At 39.8% G+C, this 19,391-nt stretch overlaps 1 protein-coding gene across 4 annotated transcripts in view; it reads right to left on the bottom strand.

Moving 5' to 3' along the window:
• The window catches only part of TP63 (tumor protein p63), a 222,325-nt gene that overhangs the window by 39,419 nt on the left and 163,515 nt on the right, over window positions 1-19,391 (bottom strand). The gene's annotated exons all lie outside the window — the stretch shown is intronic.

Here is a 19,391-nt window from a genome sequence, read left to right as displayed (position 1 = left end):
AAGGAAATATATGACATATTTCCCCTACCCAGAGATATACACCATTAACATTTTAGACATTTTCCCATGCATACAAACACATACATACACACAAACACTCTCTGACAAACATACACACACCCTTATACAAACTGAAACATTAACAAACATTTTGGTATATTTTTTATTTAATGTATCATGACTGTGTTCTAATTTAAAAATATAATTTTAAGTGGTTGCAATTATAGTATTAAGGAGAAATACAATGATTTACTTAATCATGCTTTCTTATAGAATATGAATTTTACTCTAATTTTAAAATATTAAAAATAACACTGCTGAGCATATTTTAATTCACAAATCCTTAGGATGTACATTAGTTTTAGTTGGATCCCTTGAAACTGGATAATTGAGTCAATGCATATTTTAATGTTACAGAGAAGTCCAAGGTCAGTTTGAATTTTCTTCCCTTAAACTAGATAAGGTGCTTATTTCTCCCTAGATCCTTGAAGGATTTTGTTTCCTTCTTTATTTTGTTTAAAAAAAAAAGTGAGAATGTTTCTAATTTTTTTTCTTGAAATTATTTGGGAATTGGTGAGCTCTTTCAACTTACATGCTTGAACGTAACTCAATGTAATTTTTCTTTTCTTGTTTTATTATATTTTTGTTTCTTCTACTCTTATTAATTTTAAGAAACATCTAAGTCTTACTTTGGATCTGCATTCTATATCATACATTTTATATACTCAAACACTAACTGTTAGCATTTATTCCTTTTGTCTGCCTTCTGGGAAAGCTTGTCAAGGTCGTTTTCCATATCATATGTAGGGTTTTCTAGAGTTAGCTCTGGTCTGTTCTACTACAAATAACTGTAATTCTTCTATTGCATTTCAAATGCTCCTTATCTATTTAATCTCCCTTTTTACCTTATCCAGTCATCTTTTCATCAGAGTCTGCTGTTCTAGGTATATTATTTTCTTTTCCTAACTTTATAGTGCTTATGTTTTATTGCTTTGTACTGAAGCAATCTTTTAAACTTTTTTTTTTTTCTTGGTTGCTAGGATGCTTTTGCTTCCTTTGATTCATTAAAATGATGTTCCCTTATACTTAGTTCTTTTACTTTCTTCTTCTTCTTCTTTTTGGTTGTCATTGTTTTTTGATGTAGGTCTCTAATTGCTTTTGTAGTTTTCTGTGAACATGAGGTATAGCTAGAGCTAGTATTTGCATTCCTCATGTCTCTTTGACAACTTTCAATTTGGTTCCATGAATATTTTAAAAAATAAAAATTGCTACAGGGTGCTACCGATAGCATGAATGTCCAATTTTTTTTAGTTACGCATTTTTCTGTAATTCATAATATTTTGGTGGTAAATTAAGATTCTACGTTAGATCTGCTAATCAGCTGCCACTGTAAACTAGGCATGAGATCTATTTATTTCCCCACTTGCACATCATCCAATAATTATCAAACAAACACTTACTAAGCACATACTACACAATGTCAGGTACGAGGAACAGAGAGAAGTAAGATTAAGAACCCTGGAATGCAGGAACTTATGTATCCTTACTGTGGGACAGTCTTTGAAACATAAAATAAATTGAAAGAAGAGCTTATTCAGCCTTACCTTCAAGTTGCTCACAGTTTAGAGCCAGAACAAAACACAACAACACAAATACATTGTGTATAGCAGAGGTATGCATAACATAGTATGGAATTACAGAGGAGAGAGCAATAAACTACTTGTTAATAAATTTCCCATTTATTGAACAAGTACTATATTCAAGGTTCTGTTTTAGGTCTCGAAATTCAGCAATAAACAAAAGCAAAGTCCATGCTCTAAAGGTGTTAATATTCTAGAATAAACAAATAAATACTATGTCAGATGGTGATAAGTGCTATAAAGAAAATGAAGTCAGGGTAGGGGAGTATGGTGTGAGGGGGTATTATTTTATCAAGGGTTATCAGGGAAGGATTTTTTTTTTAAAGATTTTATTTATTTATTTGAGAGAGAGAGAGCATGAGAGAGGGGAGGTCAGAGGGAGAAGCAGACACCTTGCTGAGCAGGGAGCCCAATGCGGGACTCCATCCCGGGACCCCAGGATCATGACCTGAGCCGAAGGCAGTCGCTTAACCAACTGAGCCACCCAGGCGCCCATCAAGAGTTATCAGGGAAGGATTTTTTGATAAATTGATATTTAAAGAAAGATGTGAAGGAAGCACAGGAGTAAGCCATGCATACACCAAGGAAAATAATATTTCAATTACTGGAGACAGCAAGTGCTAGGGTCCTGGGATAAGTATGTCTGTCAAGGAGACCAGTGAGCGAAGGCTAGTGGTAAGGGATAAGTGGTAAGGGATAAGATCTGAAGCAGACCACATATGGGGCCCAAATCATATAAGGCTTTACAGGCCAGGGAAAGACTGCAGCTTTCCTTGGTGTGAGCTAAGAAGCCATTGGAGAGGTCTGAGAAGGGAACATGATCTGGTTTTCACTTTAATAATATTTTGGCTGTTATGTGAAAAACAGACTTTATAGATCAAAGATGGAAATGGAGAGCTCAGTAAGGAAGCTACTGCAAGTGATCCCAGGAAAAAATGAGAGTGGCTTAGACCAGCAGTAGAGTTGGCAAGAAGCAGTTGGTTTCTGGATATATTTTAACCAGATATGCTGATGGATTGGTTGGAGATGAGAGAGAAAGAGAAAAGCAAATGGATCCCACTGGAGAAGAAAGGTTTCATAGCAGTAGTGATATTTAAACTAGGTCTTAAAGGCAAGTTATTCACCAGCTAGATGGTGTACCCAAGAATACGAAGATGGGAGAACTTTCCACAGAGAGGGCTTTCTACAGATAGAGAACATCATGAATATAAGCAGATAGACTTTAATTATGGCTAAAATATAGGTGGGGGCAGGTTGGGAGGAGGAGGGACAGGAGGGGGAGAGGCAGAGCAGAAAGCAATAAGGGTAAGCTAGGAAGGCAGCTACCAGATTCTGAGGAGCCTTGGATGTCACAAGAAACAGTTGGACTCTACCAACAGGCAAAGAAGAATCATTAAGGATTACAAAGCAGGGGAAAGACCTAACCAGTTCTGTGTATTAAGTAAAGTAAAGCTGGTAGGAGCAAGACTGGAACAGAGTGAGAGAAAGGAGACCCATCCGGAGGTATTCAGGCAAGAAATGAGGAGGGCGCAAATTAAGGCAATACTAATGACTGAAAGGTGAAAGATGGGGGAAATTTGGGGGACTTACTAAAACTCAGTACTCTAGTTTTCATCATGAATGCACCAAAACAGACTGAGAACAGTTTTTCATTGGAACAAAAGATGCTTGCAAAAATAATACCAGTTATTTGCTTATCCCTTTTCTAAAATCAAAGGATGAATGAGAGAGTTAGTTTAGGACTCCCTAAAGAATCAGTAGTAAAATGAGCCCTGGCTTAGTCAGTGAACTCTTCAACAAATAGAGAAAAGAAAAGAAAATTAGTTTTAATTCTGGACAAAGAAAATAAAATAACATGAGGTAACACTGGGATTAACAAGCCAACTTTGTTATGAAAGAGGAAAGGGGTTAGTTCTCAAAGCCGAGAGCATTAGAGAAGGACTCTTACCCAACACCATCAATTGTAAGCAACAGTTACTGAGCTAGGGGTGAAGAGACAAGATTTTAATTCTCATTCCCTGGGTCTCTAATGTAGTCACCTCACTTCTCACCAACATAAAATAGAAAAAAAATATGGAACATACAGTATGCATCTTTTAGAGTGGAGAAGAAAAATCATGAATGGATATGGGAAGCCTTAGTCAACTGCAAAGACCAACATAAACTCATGTATTATAATTATTACTGAAGCCTCATATTTATAAGATCTTCCACATAAAGCATTTAATGTAGTTTAAGTAATTTGGGGAGCATTGTGAAAACAGTATCTCAACCTGGTCAGGAAGTAGTTGTTGTCAGATAATAAAAATCTCCTGAAGTTTGAATATTAACCATTTTCAATGAATCACACAGTTCATATTTATCTGCTAGTAATCACTAAGTTCTAAATAATGTCAAGTTACTAGATTCACTTGTTTAAGAAAATGAATGGATTTGGCTTATCTGCTTCCATATATTTTTTTAAATACACATGCATAGATTCATAAGTAAATATAATACAATTTTATGTGTCCTTAAAATTTACTTAAGCTACACTGCTCAAAATTTAATCTCAGCAATCTATTTTCATTTCCCATATTTTCAACATATATCCATGTTCTTACATTTTAATAGTTGGGAGGAGAGAGGGTAATGAGACAGAAGGGAGGGAGACCTTTTGCTTTATGTCACATTTTATTTAAAAAAAAAAAATATTTGAATGGTGCCTGGGTAGCTCAGTAGGTTAAGCATCCAACTCTTGGTTTCAGCCCACGTCATGATCTCAGGGTCATGAGATGGAGTCCTGTATCAGGCTCCACGCTCAGCGGGGAGTCTGCTTGAGATTCTCTCTTCCTTTCCCTCTCTGCTCCTTCCTGGACCCCTCACCCTCTCTCTCTTTCTCGAATAAATAAATCTTAAATAAATATATACATTAAAAATTAAAAATATATTTGAAGCAATATGAAGTTTTTTAGCATTTTGGTAGGTAACTCAGGTATCTAAATTTATTTGGTGTTTTTGTAGGCTTGAAATATTTCCCAATTAAAAACTTTAATCAACGAATATGGGCAGCACCTGTAAAACTGTTGCATACTTAAAATTTTAGAAGACAGAGAATATAGAAATAAGATGTTAGAATTCAGAAGGAACATTATAGCAGGTCTTGTCCAAACCTTTTTCTCCCCACAATTTTCAGATATAAAACTTAATGAAGTTGGTTCATTAATTCAACAAATATTTATTGAACACCCACTTCATGCAGGCTCTGTTCTGAGTTCCAGGGAACTAGCAGTATCCCTTAGGCTAAGGGAGTTGGCTTAAAGGGAGCACGGACACTAAATAAATTATTTCTAAAAGTGTAATATATGTTCTGAAGAAAAAGCAGAGGGACACAAGGCAAAAAGTGAAGCTCTATTTAGTTAGTGAAGCTGTACTAGTTCTTTGGATCATCCCCGAAATGATTTCTAAAGGTTGCACAACTAAATCTAGGCAATGTGGGGATGAACTCAGACTTCCTTACTTCTGGAAAGCTAATACTTTTACAATGACATCATACTCCAATGACTGAGTTTCCATACAAAACCAAACTGACATTGTAAGCCAAGGACTTGGTTCTCAGTTTCTATTATGTAATCACTTGTTTCAAGGCAGTTTTACTTTAAGATATGGTGGCTAAGCTTTTCTTACAAAGTTAGATCAGGAAGAGCTGAGAGATCATTTGGTTCAGCCCCTCCAGCTACAGAGAAAGGATCAAAGCTCTAGAGAAGAAAGAGACTTGCTCAAACATACTCAACAAAAAGGACCATCTTGACACACAGGCCAATTTCCCTCCCATGCACCATGCAGTCTTAACACTCCTACTATGGGGCCCAGATGGAACTGGTGTATTTCGTACCAGAGTGGATTTACAGAAATGTGCAATAGGATTAGGAAAACAAATACAAGGCTCCGAGCTCAACTAAAAAATAAAATACAATCACCACTTTCCTACAAGATTACAAGGATATTCCATACTGCTCTTTGCCTCAATATGCCATGCTTTTTAGTTTAGTAAATAAGTTTGTCTAGGAATTGAGATTTTATTCCCTAAATGGTAAGTATATTTTCAGAATGGGATCTTGAACAAAAAAATATAATGAAATGCCCACCAACTGTTTTAAAAACCAATTTTACCCCATCGGGTCATGGGGTAGAATTGGTTCTAGGTAAGACAGCACATGAACTTGTGGCTCTTAAACTTATGTAAATCTTAATGTAAAATTAGAAAACGAAATACTGTGATAGTGAAAAAGGAAAAAAAAAGGAAAAGAACGCATATGTAAAAGAATTTACTTCCAAAGATGAAGTAATTGATCTCTCATAAAAAAAGTCACGGACTTTGGACACTCAGTCTCTGAGGACTTTCAGGCAACTCGCGTGATCTCCCCAAACACTGAGCTAATAATCACCCATGGAGGGAAAACAAGGGAACTCTGTTAGATGATCTATGTTTCTTCTATTTTGAATATTTTATGATCTGGTGCAAATCTGTTAGCGAATCCAGTTACCAGGTTCATACTGGCAAGGTAACTCTTTAAAAAGAATCTGGAAAACAGAGTGTTAATAATCTTCTGATCAGAAATATATAAAAAGAGTAGCAATTGATGTCTATACTGATGTATGCACATTCAATAGTGTGTTTATTCCTAGGAATTACTAGCCTATGAGTTAAAACAAAAAGCCACATATTTTGTCGGGCTTCAACCAAATTTCCTCTTCTACAGTCCTGAGCATCTGTATGAACAAAGTATTTCTACAGTGTCATGGAACAGAGGATCCTCAAAACTAACAAATGAACTAACCTCTTTCTTGCTATACAATATCCCCGACAAAATGGAAAAGCAAGCTTTGCCTAAGTTTTGTTTTGTTTTGGGAAGGAGGGGAGGAGGTTTGGCATATTGAGGAGTGAACTGCACAAAGCCAAATATCATGTTCAAATAAAATAACTCCAGGGGATTTTGGAAAACAAGAGTAAATTCAGCTCCTTTACTAATAATATGTTGCAAAGAGAAGTGGGGAGAAAAGCATTCCAGTAACTATGACCCCACCATCACCACCTGCCTCAGTAGACATACTATATTACATGCTCTTGGCTGCCAGACTAGTAATTCAGTATCACAATGCATAGAGATGCCAGCTAATATCAGCACACACCTGCATAATTTTTCAACAGCTCCCTTTCCTAAAAGTGCAACAAAGACCCTCCCTCTCCACTCCATCAAGAAGAAAAACAAAACACTTTAGTCTCTCAACTTCTCCCAGAAGAAATGCCATACCCTATGCAAATCCCAAATTGCAAGGCTAACTTTACCTACAGAGCTCCAAGAATATGGAAGGAATGAACTTCCATGGAATAAATAGATCAGTAATTACAAAACCCACCTCACTACTCAATCCATCCTCAAGGGAAGCAGCAGTAGAATGTATAGGATAGTGTCAAAGCCATTCTGATACCACAGTGGCAGCCTGCAGATAAATCTGCATCTGGCATGCCATCATGCTAAAAGAAAAGGTCTTAATGTTTTGTTCTAATTCAATACTATGTACCTATGTATTATGACCTATTGGTCATTAGCCCACAGAATAAACCTTAGCATGGCCCATTAACACTCAGGGCCAAATTACCTACTGCGAGGATGGCTGGGTCTTAAAAAGGGAGGAAAACCTAAGCCAAGGCTTAAACACACCAACAACTTTTCTGGCCTTCTGCATGGATGTGGGTTGATGCAAGTAAGATAAAAGAAAAAATAACGAGATTTACAAATAATCTAAAAGACAACCACCATTCACTAACAGGAAATGCTAGATGTGCTTCTAGTTTATGGTTCTAATTTGCGGAGAGTTCAAAGAATACAAGAGGTGAAAGGTGGGGTCTTTCCTACTTCAAATAACCTAAAATAACGGACAAGAAAAAAAAGGGCAAGCCCCAAAGCTGTCACGACTCCATTCATCCAAATATAGCAATTATCAAGTGCAAAGCCAATCAGAATTTAGTCAGAGTTATCCTAAGGCATTCAGTGATTTCAATTTTTTTTTCTTTTCTAAACTGTATTCTTGGGAATTGCCAAATTAAAAAGCCCCTTTTAAGAGGATAAGAGGATGATAAAAGCAAAAATTGAAATTGGTAGAAAAGAAAATCATATAAAACAGATGGGGTACTCAAAGAGGACAAAATAAAATTCTGGCAACTGACTTGGCAGAGGGAAAGATTAATAAGGGGCAGAAATGAGATGCTTGAAAATAAAAATATTAGGGTCAAAACATAATTTTTGATCAAGAGGCTTCGAAAAATTCACTATAACTATCTAACTCACTACAATGCAAAAACAGTCTTAGCTAGAAAGAGCCAGCCAGATACAGCTTTGGTATGATCTGCTTGAAATAGATTGAATAACCTTTTCACATATAATTGTATGGGCTAATTATATACCATATTCTGGATCTGTCCTCTATAAATAAACTCACTTGAGAAATACTATAGATCTCATTTTTAGGAAGAGAGGGTTTTTTTTTTTCATTTTTAATAATTAAAAAGTGATCACTTTAAAGGTTTTAGTTAAATAAATATACGTTAAACAAACATCAGGTTAATGTTCTGTCATGGCTATGATGGATGATGTATCAAACTACCAAACACAAAAACAGAAAGTGAATGCATATCTATGGTTTAAGGGAGGGTTGGGGTGTTCTCTTGAGAAGTCAACTTTAAAAGGCTAGGTGGGGGGTTCCTGGGTGGCTCAGTCGGTTAAGCATCTGCCTTCGGCTCAGGTCATGATCCCAGGGTTCTGGGATCGAGTCCCGCATCAGGCTCCTTGCTCAGTGGGGAGCCTGCTTCCCCCTCTCCCTCTGCCTGCTGCCCCCCGCTTGTGTGTGTGTTCTCACTATCAAATAAATAAATAATTTTTTAAAAAAAGAAAAAGAAAAAGGTTAGGTGAAAAATCAGAATATTGTTCAAGAACCAATTGGTTATCCTTCCCGTGACTACACCAGAGTTTTATCACCCCATTTTTAAGCCGCACGTGCATAATGGGGCAGTAAATATTGCCCAAAGAATCGTCAACAGGGAGGCAGGAGGACAGGATTCTATTGCCCACTGATTTCCTGCATCACCTTCGGCAAATCACTTGCCCTCGTGGGCTCCAACTTCTTCATTCACAACTAAGGCATTCCACTTAGGAGTGCATCTACTTCAAAGGAAGGGGAAATCTGCAAAGTAAGCTTGCAAACAGATCCTTGGCCACCATATCCTACTGAATCTATCATCGTGATCGGGCAGGAAGAGATCCCAAAATTGGCCCCATAGTCCTCTGGCAAGGTATTCAACTTCTCCTCCCTGTCTCCCCTTCCTGCCACAGTCATCTCGCTGCCAGACATGTACGAATTGTGCGCTTAATAGTTAAAAAAAAAAAATCCTTCCTCCAAGCACTTTTCCTGATGGCCCCAGCCAAAGGGCCGCCTGTTGCCACCTGTCAGTTGTGGGGATTAATTACCTGAGCCCAGGCTGGGAGCGGCACATTCTTCCCAGGGCCGCGCCCACAGATGTTGACATCAAGCAGGTGGGCTGTCTGTTACCTGCTTACCGTGAAGACCAGCCGGCAGCCCACCGGGGCCTGGCAGGTGGAGGGGGATGGGACATTCAGTCCACACCATAAAGCAACAAAACCGTGGTAGGGAGGGATGTGCCCTGCAGCCTCTCTTTGGGAAGCCACAGGCAGCTCTGCGGCTAGCCCTGGGCACTGGCCTGGCTTGGGAGGCAGCTGCAGCCTCCCTTTCTGGAGGGCAGCATGTTGGCACAGACCTTGGGAAGGGGTGGGAGTGGAGCCCGCCAACCTGGTTCTAGTTGCCTGAGGATATGAATTTGGAAAGCCAGTTTAAAAAGATTTGGCAGACCTGATTGGTAATTTTGCAACAGTATCTCCCCAGGAGGGTAAAATGACCTTTCATTTAGTGTCTCCTGTCAGGGCCACCCCTGCCAACCCTGCCTGACCAGTAAAACCATTTTGCAGTTACCCTCATAAGGCAGACACCGGAAGGCATTTGTCAGAGTGACTGGTATACAGCAGGTGCTCAAAAATGTTACCTTTGATGTTTCCTGAAGTCACAACAACCCAGAGGAGACTCATGTAGTAAGGGGACTCTCCTGTTTCATATGTGCAGAGACTGGGGCTCACATGTTTAAAGCACCACTCCAACAAATGTTAGAACCGAGAATGGAACTTCAGGCAATTCGCCTTCTTCTCAGCACTGCTCAAACACCTGCAAACAAACCTCCCGACTACGTGTGGTGCATACTCCACGTCCCTTTGTAAAACAAACCTGGACGTTCCCCAGCAATACAGGAAGATACGACTACCTGTGCAGTAACAATTCTTCTAGCAGGATCCCTGGAAGGCAGGAACCCTGGGGGACAGGGCACCCCATTGGACATATCTGGTTTAACTTCCCAAAGTAGAAATGAGAGAGCAAACTCAGCGGAAAGGTCACACCAGGCATCAGTAATAAGACAGGATTAGAACCTATGACTCCTACGATCTTTTCACTGTAAAACATTCCTATACCACTGCTCTCTGAGAAGCTGTTATCCGGGGCGCAGGTTGGTGGGCATATCGGGGAGCTTCCTGGGAGCGCACACACACTGTAGACAAGAAACAATCTGTGCCACCCATCGCTTCCCTTCCACTGCCAGCAGAAGCATGCCTGCTAACCAGGCTACCGTCCAGGGCACTGCTCTGGATGTTAGCCCTCATTTGCCCTTAAGGGCGAGAAAGTGTCTTCCTTCCCCCTCAGGGTGACTCACTGTTCCAACAGCCGGCAAAGCCCTGGGATTTCTCTCAAACTCAGGGTCCAAGTCTGATGCCCCCACTTCTTCCTTAGCCGCTACCTTGGCATATGGAGAAGGCAGCATTGGGTCAGAAAGGGGCCAGTCCCATTCAGAACTCAGGTCACTGCCCACCAAGAATGTTTCCTATCCCTGGGCCAGGACAATGCCTCACACAGTGGCTCTCAAGCCAGCAGGAGTCCTTCCCTGGTGGCTATTCTTCAGTCCCTGGATGCTAGAGTTGAAGGTCACTGTCTATACTTCCACACAGACTCTTGTGCTCGCCTTCAAAATGACTCCCAGGGTACAGTTCCTCACCCTCTGGTCCCTGCTGAAGGCTGCATCTTTGTAGTGAACAGAAACACATTTAGAAACTTGTCACTGCTGGACACACTTACAGGTCTAAACCTACATAGTGGCCCAGGTACCCTTTGCAAGATAATACCAAACCTATTAGTTCTCTTTCATTAGATTCATTGCCTGTTTTGATGTTTCATCTGTAAATTAACCCTAAAAGTAAACTCTCTATTCCAATCATGGTAATTTGTATGGATCTAAGGGATATTCTTTTTACTGGAAGGCTAGGTGGGCCAGTCTTATGAGAAGATAAGGGGGACTATATCTAGACAGTGTGGAGGGTAATAGCATCTACTGATTTCCAGAAATGACCCTGTCACTCACCATCTGTGTAGTCGTTAACAGTTTATAGAGAACTTTCATATACACTATTAATTCTCAGCTAACTCTATGAGCAAATCATCCCTCTCCACTTGTGGTCAATGAGGAATCAGAGGCTCAAGTAGGTAAACTAGTCTTCTTACAACAAAACAAGGGCAGAAGACAAGGTCAAGCCTCTAATCTAGGCTTTCAAATCGAGGGCACCTATTGTACATGTATATACATCATATGGCACATTGAATGATGTCTCCCTGTGCATTTATGGAGACTTTGCTGTATTCAAGTTACTCTACTACATGTTAGGACAGGAAGGGCTGGATATCAAGTCCCTACTCTCCAGAAAGTTACCGTTTAGGAAAGATTAATATAAATAAATATTGCAGACAAACAACAGAAGATAAAATGAAGAGACAAATAAAATGGATAGAACATGATTACCAAAGTGCTTTCTGGTTTTAAAATTCCAGAAAGTTATTGAGAAGGAAAAATAGACAACTCAACTCATTCCTGAAATAACTGCATAGCTCCCAAGTTCAGGTTTCAATTAGTGGACTGACTTATGAACAGATATCTATAGTTTTGAGGATTACTGCATGAAAAAGAAAAATTTAGGATCTGTACCTTTCAATGAACCACAGCATTTGTCATCCCTAATTTCCCAATGCTTGCTCAAATATCTGAATATTGGGCGCCTGGGTGGCTCAGTTGGTTAAGCGACTGCCTTCGGCTCAGGTCATGATCCCGGAGTCCCGGGATTGAGTCCCACATCGGGCTCCCTGCTCGGCGGGGAGTCTGCTTCTCCCTCTAACCCTTCCCCCTCTTGCGCTCTCTCTCTCACTCTCTCTCTAATAAATAAATTAAAAAAAAATCTTTAAAAAAAAATATCTGAATATTCTGGTGATACAGATGTACAAAGTAGGACCCACATTTGCTGTATATTAAAAAAAAAAAAACAAGCTAATACTTACTGAACATGATTTAATCTAGACACTTTGCTAAATTCTTATGTCTTAATATAGTCTTCACAGTAACCTGTGAAGGAGATATGAGGACTCTCATTTGCCAGAAAACTGAACTGAGACTCAGAAAGGTTAAATAAGTTGCCCAATCTTTCACAGCTACTAGGTAGCGGGGACAGGTTCAACTCCAGGTCCCCACCTGATGGCAGTGCCCTTGTTCCTAGCCTGCAAGGCACAGCTCAGGGTGCTAAGGAAGACATGGTCCGACCTGCTACAAATCCTTATGTGACTTTAGCAGGGTGATGTAGCCTGCTGGAGCTGCAAACTCCTCATCTCCAAGATAGAGATAACACCTCCTCTCCAAGGTAAGAGATCTGAGCTTGTTGTGAGTGCTGAATGGGGGAAGCCAGGCTGTGTTTCCAGTCCCATGCTAGGTCCTCGTAAGTGCATGACAAATGGCAGCTCTCATCATGGTTATCACGGTGTTTAGTCCCACTAGTCATATCCACTGTGCAGGTTGATTGCTAGACCAGCGACCAGCAACATCATTTTAGTGACACAAAGTATTTTCGAAACAACCTTCTAAAAATTACTTTTTTTTTTTTTTTAAAGATTTTATTTATTTATTTGAGAGAGAGAGAATGAAAGCATGAGAGGGAGGAGGGTCAGAGGGAGAAGCAGACTCCCCGCTGAGCAGGGAGCCCGATGCGGGACTCGATCCCGGGACTCCAGGATCATGACCTGAGCCGAAGGCAGTCGCTTAACCAACTGAGCCACCCAGGCGCCCCTAAAAATTACTTTTTGACTCAAGACCTAGCTAATGAATAGGAAGGTATGTTTCTGGGGTGAATCAGGAAACAAAGAAGAAAAAGTAGAGACAGAAAGAAAAAAACAAAACAAAACAAAAGATCGGAAGGCTAGTTTTCCAACTGTAACTGAAATCTAGGTAACTGGATTCTTAATTCTCTTTCTGAATAATGCATCATGTTTTGTTTTTCTCTCTGTGTGTTGGGGGGAGCAGTACAGCTTCTGCTTTGTGCTTCTACTTAACAATATTTAAACTGTAATCCTAATGCACTGTCCTTCTGACAGAAACTAAGTCAGATTAGCCGAGGTTTAGATCTCTCCATGGAAGAGTACCAACAATTGCTGAGAGTCATTATTACTCTGATATTTTATATCCTTCCTTCCTTTTAACTCCGAGAAATGGATGCCCAGGTGTAAATATAATGGGATTTAAAAATAAGGGAGGTGAGTAGGGGCGCCTAGGTGGCGCAGTCAGTTAAGCTCCTGACTCTTGGTTTTGGCTCAGGTGCTGATTTCACGATCATGAGATCGAGCCCTGCACTGGGCTCCGCGCTCAGCCTGGAGTCTGCTTGAGATGGTCTTTCCCTCTGCCACTCCCCTCACCTCTAAAATAAATAAATAAATCTTTTCTTTTATTTTTTTAAGATTTTATTTATTTGAGAGAGAGAGACTGAGCAGGAAGCCTGATGTGGGGCTCGATCCTGGGACTCGGAGACCATGACCTGAGCCGAAGGCAGATACTTAACTGACTGAGCCATCCAGGCACCCCATAAATAAATCTTTAAAAGAAAAAGAAGGCAAATGAATATCAAATGGAATTCAAAACATAAACAGAGGCTTGCTTGCGGATCTCCTTTTTGATCACACTTAAGGTACCAGGGGCTTTTAAGTGGGCTACAATGAATGTGTGAAAAGTTGAAGGGACTTACACGATGCTTCAACTACAGGTGCCCCTAAGGTTCCAAGTGAACAATGACAAGATTAATTTTTTTCATATAAGCAAATTGTGGAGTTTCTTAATTCCAGATAAGCACAGGAAGTCACCATGCTGGAACACTGAGATCCTAGTGGTACTGGAGGATACTGCCAAGGCAAGGTGTAACTCAGTAAATTAGATCAGATCTGCTATTTAATACCTTTAAGCTAAGTCTTAAACTTTTGTCCTTCTTCCCGTTTTTAAAAAAATCCGTAAGAACTAAAATAATTTTGAGATGTCTATTTCCATGGTTGATAATTAGGGACTGTGTGGCCAACTAATACGTAGGTGTCTGTGTTTGCTGGGGATGGGGGAAGGAGGTGGAGGGTGGGGAATGATGTAAACAAAGCCTTTCCTCTACTTGCAATACCTCTTAAAAGCTTATCATAATGTTACTTCCTATTTCTTTACAGTTCATTTGTTTAAGATGAAAACATGCTTCAGCTTGCAGTGTTTTTTTTTTGCATTCCTTATAAACTTAATATTCTAAGTAGCCCCAATGGGGAATAGGATGCAATAGAACTGCCTTAGTGGCACTGTGGAGATAGAGTATATCTATTAAAATGTTTTAGCACGAACAAGAAAAATAATCAAACAAACCTCTTAAGAAGAGTTGTCCTTGTGAACAAATGTGAACAGTATCAGAAAGGGAAAGAGGAAGGAAATAGATATGACACAAAGGAAAAAGAAGGAAGAGAGGGAAGGAGGTCCCAAAGGCTATGGAAGACAAGTGTGCTAGCTCAGCCTGTATTTAAATGCATGTGCAGACATTTTGTCATCTCACTAATGCTGAACCCAGTATGGTAAGAGGGATGAAAAATTCACTTCTGCTTAGAGTTGTTGTTTGAGCAGGGAATAGCATTGCCAGATGCACCACTTAATATTTAATTTCAAAACCAATGATTCATTTGTTAGCATAAGTATATCCATGTATTCATGTTTCTGTTGTTTATCTGAAATTCATATTTAACTTGCTATCTTGGACTTTTTTCCCCCTAAATCTGACAACCCTCCTCGGGAAGGACATACAGACATCTCGGCATTTTCAAATTTATCAAACCCGTGACCTACCTTCAACAGTTATTAACATTTTGCTAATCTTATTCCAGAATAGAGGAGATTCTGGCAGGTAGGAATGAGGGAAGAGTGAGGGGAATATTTTGGACAGAAGAGACAGCAGGAGCCCAGGCACGGGGGTGGGAAAACAAAACAAACATCGTCTTCCAATGGCCATGAACTATTGCTGCTGGTGGTGGGGCAGAGTATATTTTTGGAATCACAGCATGCTGTGAGGAACACAATACTCAGAGAGGTGGAAGGCTCGCTTCCCTAGGCATCAAATTGGTGTCAGATCTCAAGAAAAGTTACATAACTCTTCATGTGAGAAGTGAGGGTGATAACTGCCAACTTGGCAGGTTTGTAATAAGGATTAAATGTGATAATATATATGTGTGTGCGTGTGTTGAAAAATAGAAGACATTTTACAAACAGAAAGAGATTCTTGTTATTAGTGGGAGTTTGGGCCAAAAAGGAACAACTTTGATCAGAGCATGACATGCTTAGAGGTCAGTGTGCAGTCATCAACAACGATCCTTGATCTGAGCGGTGTGTTAGAGAGATTCCTCTGTCTGACCCTGAAGAGGCAAGGGCGGGAGGGGCAGGGATGGAAACAAGCGCACCAGCTGAGCCAGAGGTATATGGGCTCACTGGAGAAACAGGGACAATGAGAATAGGGATGAGAGATACTGAAGAAACCAAATCATCTAGATGCCTTTGACTCTAGGTTCCCAGGAGGCGTGAGATGAGAGATGGTGGCATCATCGGCTAATCAATGTCATTATTTCTACAGGTCACAGGGCAAAAACTTTTTTGGTTTGTCCAACCCTAGAAGATATACCCTAGTATATTTTCCAATTGTCTACTAGTCCTAATGCTGGAAACTGTTTTTTTTTTAAATAATTTCATTCTCCTTATGTAGGATTGCCATTAATAAATGTTGATGATTCTTGTAAACCTCCAACACTTCCGGCCCATTCAGTTTCATATCATCTGCCAACTGAAATAACAAAATCTACTCTTAGAAGAGGGATTGTTTGACAGTTTTTTTTAAAGATTTTATTTATTTATTTAGAGAGGGAGAGCGCACAAACAGGGGGATGGGCAGAGGGAAAGGGAAAGAGAGAATCTCAAGCAGACTCCACACTGAGTGCAGAGCCTGACGTGGGGCTGGATCCCATGACCCTGAGATCATGACCTGAACCAAAATAAAAAGTCGGATGCTCAACAGACGGAGCCACCCAGGTGCCCCAGATACTTTGACATTCTAAGTCACACATGTTCATTTGATTTATCTCCTTAGAAGCACCAAGTAAGACAAATAAACAAAACAACAAAATAAAACTCTTCTCCCAAAATTGACATTTTCTTGAATGTGGAATATGGATGGAACCAAGAGCGAACTCTCTTGAAAACAGTAAATACTCATAGAAAAAAACCACTATCCTTTCAACCAAAGGAATGTGCATTCTGAGCACCTGCTTCAAAGACAGACATGCTGACAATAATATCTGACTAGTAAGACAAATCTTCCTTAACCCACTTCTATGGAACATCTCCTCATAGTCTGAACTTAGATTTACTCCCGTTACAGACAAATGGTTGCTAACAGAACAAGGATTAAGCATTGCCATATGAATGTACTGCAATGCTTTCATTATTCTCATTATAGCTGGGACACCAGGAGGCTGGTATATATACACACAGTCAGTATTTCCGCTCATTTATCTGACTGGCCACTGATTCATTTCCAGTTAGGACTTAGACAAAGAAAAGATGCTCAAGGTATTCCCAATAAGAGAACGAAGAGAAAGAGTTGGCAAATGTCTCCGATTTTAAAGGCCTTCATAACCAAGAATTTATTCTTTCTTTCAGTCTGTTAGCTTTAGGAGTTCAAGTTTATGAACTTGAACCATCCATCTGTATTCTTTCAGACTATACAAGTCAGCCTTTACGTAGCTTCATAAGCTATATGGAATCTGAGAAACAAAACTCAAAGGGATTTAATTCTCAAACCCTATATATGTGGGATCCCAATCTGGCCACAAGTCTGGATTCCACCAAGGTCACAGGGAATCAGAGACATAACAGATTAAGGCTCCTTTCATGGGACCAGACCACCCAATTCTATCTCAGTCAAGATTAAAATATTTGGAAGTGAATGATCCAGTTCTCAGTCCTCGAAGTTGAGAAATGTGTATCCTTTAACAGTTTAGGAAAAAAAAAAAATTTTCGTAAAACAAGAAATGAAAAACAAATTTACGAAGTCAGCATCTAATTATTATATCTGGACAAATGTCAAAATACACACTTTCCCTTCAGAAATGACCCATCCTGAGCAGAGAGTTAGGTGCAGAGATTTTAGAATTGTGTTCCCAATGAAAAAAAGGGGGAGGTGTGTTACTGTTTGGTACACCAAACTCTCCCATCAAACCAGCTGGATTATGGTCTTAATCACCACCATAGATGAAAGTAAACTGCGAGTTTGGAACTCACAGCCCAAATGCTGGAAATAATCTATTCTGTGGGAAGAGCAGCAGAAGGACTGCGGAGACACATGCACAGAACTACGTAGATTACATGGTCACCTATTTTTGTTGATTTTCAGTAGAAATCCCTAATGGAAAAATCCCTGACTTAGACATTATGAGAAGGAGGAGAAACCTCATGAAACCTGACCGGCACAAAGCCCACCTCCCCCACACCCTTATCCCAAGACATAAGAATCTATGCTTTCTGAATAGAATATTAATAAACTCCCCCAAGTCTCTCCTCTCCAAAACTTAAAAAAAAAAAAAAAACTGTCAGACCATCAAAGCACTGTCAGTGCCAGTAAAACACATCATTAAGGTGAGTAATTTTCCTGTTTACTTCAAACACTTTTTTTCCCAAACTCGAACATGGGCAGGTCTGATCAGGTAGGGCTTTGGAACGAGTAAAAGCGTCCCCAATTTCTACATAAACGCTGCAGGCCATGGGGCAAAAACAAGTCTCAACCAGCAGTCCACAGTAGTCCAGCTTCCCGGCGCCTCTGGTCTTGTCTCCTCATACCTTACAAGTATCGTCATGTCTCCAAGCCCTCCAATTCTGTTTTATCTGCAACGCGCACACACACACACACACACACACACACACAGACACACACACGTGCACACCATCCATTTGTTTTCTTCCCTTTTACCCGCAATTAAATATATGCAGACATACATTCGGAACAAATCTTCTTATAACAAGTCTTTCTTTCCTGTGCGACTTTGAAAATAAAATATTTTCTACTCTGAGTTCAGGGGTTCTTCGTGGGCTGACAAATGGCAGGATGCAAAAGAATAATCTTTTCTAATTGTTAATACTGCTGTAGTTTTTAAATGCAGTGGCGCAGAGATCTGGCTTCTCTCTCTTAGGGAAACAGGTACTACTGTCTTAATTAAACAATGTTTTCTTAAGATCTACCCTCTATGCAACTATATCTACTTTGTAATTCATGTTTCCCTTCTTAAAAAACACAAAAAAGGAAATCAGAGAACACTGCTATCTTCGATGTCAGATTAATCTCTCAGTGTGGTCTATTTCTAAGGAGACAGGAAGCTAGAATTTTGAGTTTAGTCGTAGATCTATTTTGTTTACATGAAAAGATCAGTACATCTCCTGAGTTGACTTCCCAGTCTATAATATAGAGCATTAAAAAAAAAAAAAATCCCTGGATCACAGGGGTAATTGTGAGTTCTACTGTATGCGAAGCACTTTGCATTCTTTGGGTGAGAGGTGTTGTGCTTGTTATTAAAGACACTGCACTTACATAATCCTAAACATGCTCACAAATTGGGAAGGCAGTTTTCAAGCCAAAGGCACGATGTTCTTTTTTTACACTAGAGATGAACTTATTTACATACTGGTCTGAAGTACCTATTTGCTCCTGCTCATTTATCCTCTTTTCTTCCTAATGCCATCACTCTCATCACTTCTGCTCCCCCCACCATACTTTGCTTTAAGTAGGACAGGGAAATGAAAAGGAAATTAAATAATGAGTGATATGGAACTTAAACTGAGTGGAAGCTCATATTATTTCCCCACCCTAGGGGCCGGGACATGGGAGCAAACTAAAGGATCCAGGAATGAAGGAGGGCCTTAGCAAATCTGATCCTATTTATTATTTGCCAACAGGGAATAAGGGAAGGTCCTTAAGGGAACAAGGGAAGCTCACCTTTGCCCTTGCTTTCTTGATCCCATTAGAAGAACTTAAATTTAAGCAGGCAAAAATGTAACAGACACAAAAGAGTGAAAGTCAAGACAATAGTAGAAAGGGCCTTTCATTCAAGGGTCATTTATTCCTGAATTTATGAGCCTAGCTTTGCTATTGATTTGCTAGATGACTCTAAGCCTAGAGAGAGAAGTAAGTCTGCATCTGTACAATGTGAGTATTAATTACTGACCTTGCAGAA

Source organism: Leptonychotes weddellii, chromosome 1 (assembly GCF_054177405.1).
Source record: "Leptonychotes weddellii isolate Sample4059 chromosome 1, ASM5417740v2, whole genome shotgun sequence".
NCBI classification, from domain to species: Eukaryota; Metazoa; Chordata; class Mammalia; order Carnivora; family Phocidae; genus Leptonychotes; species Leptonychotes weddellii.
This window is presented reverse-complemented; position numbering and strand designations above follow the sequence as displayed.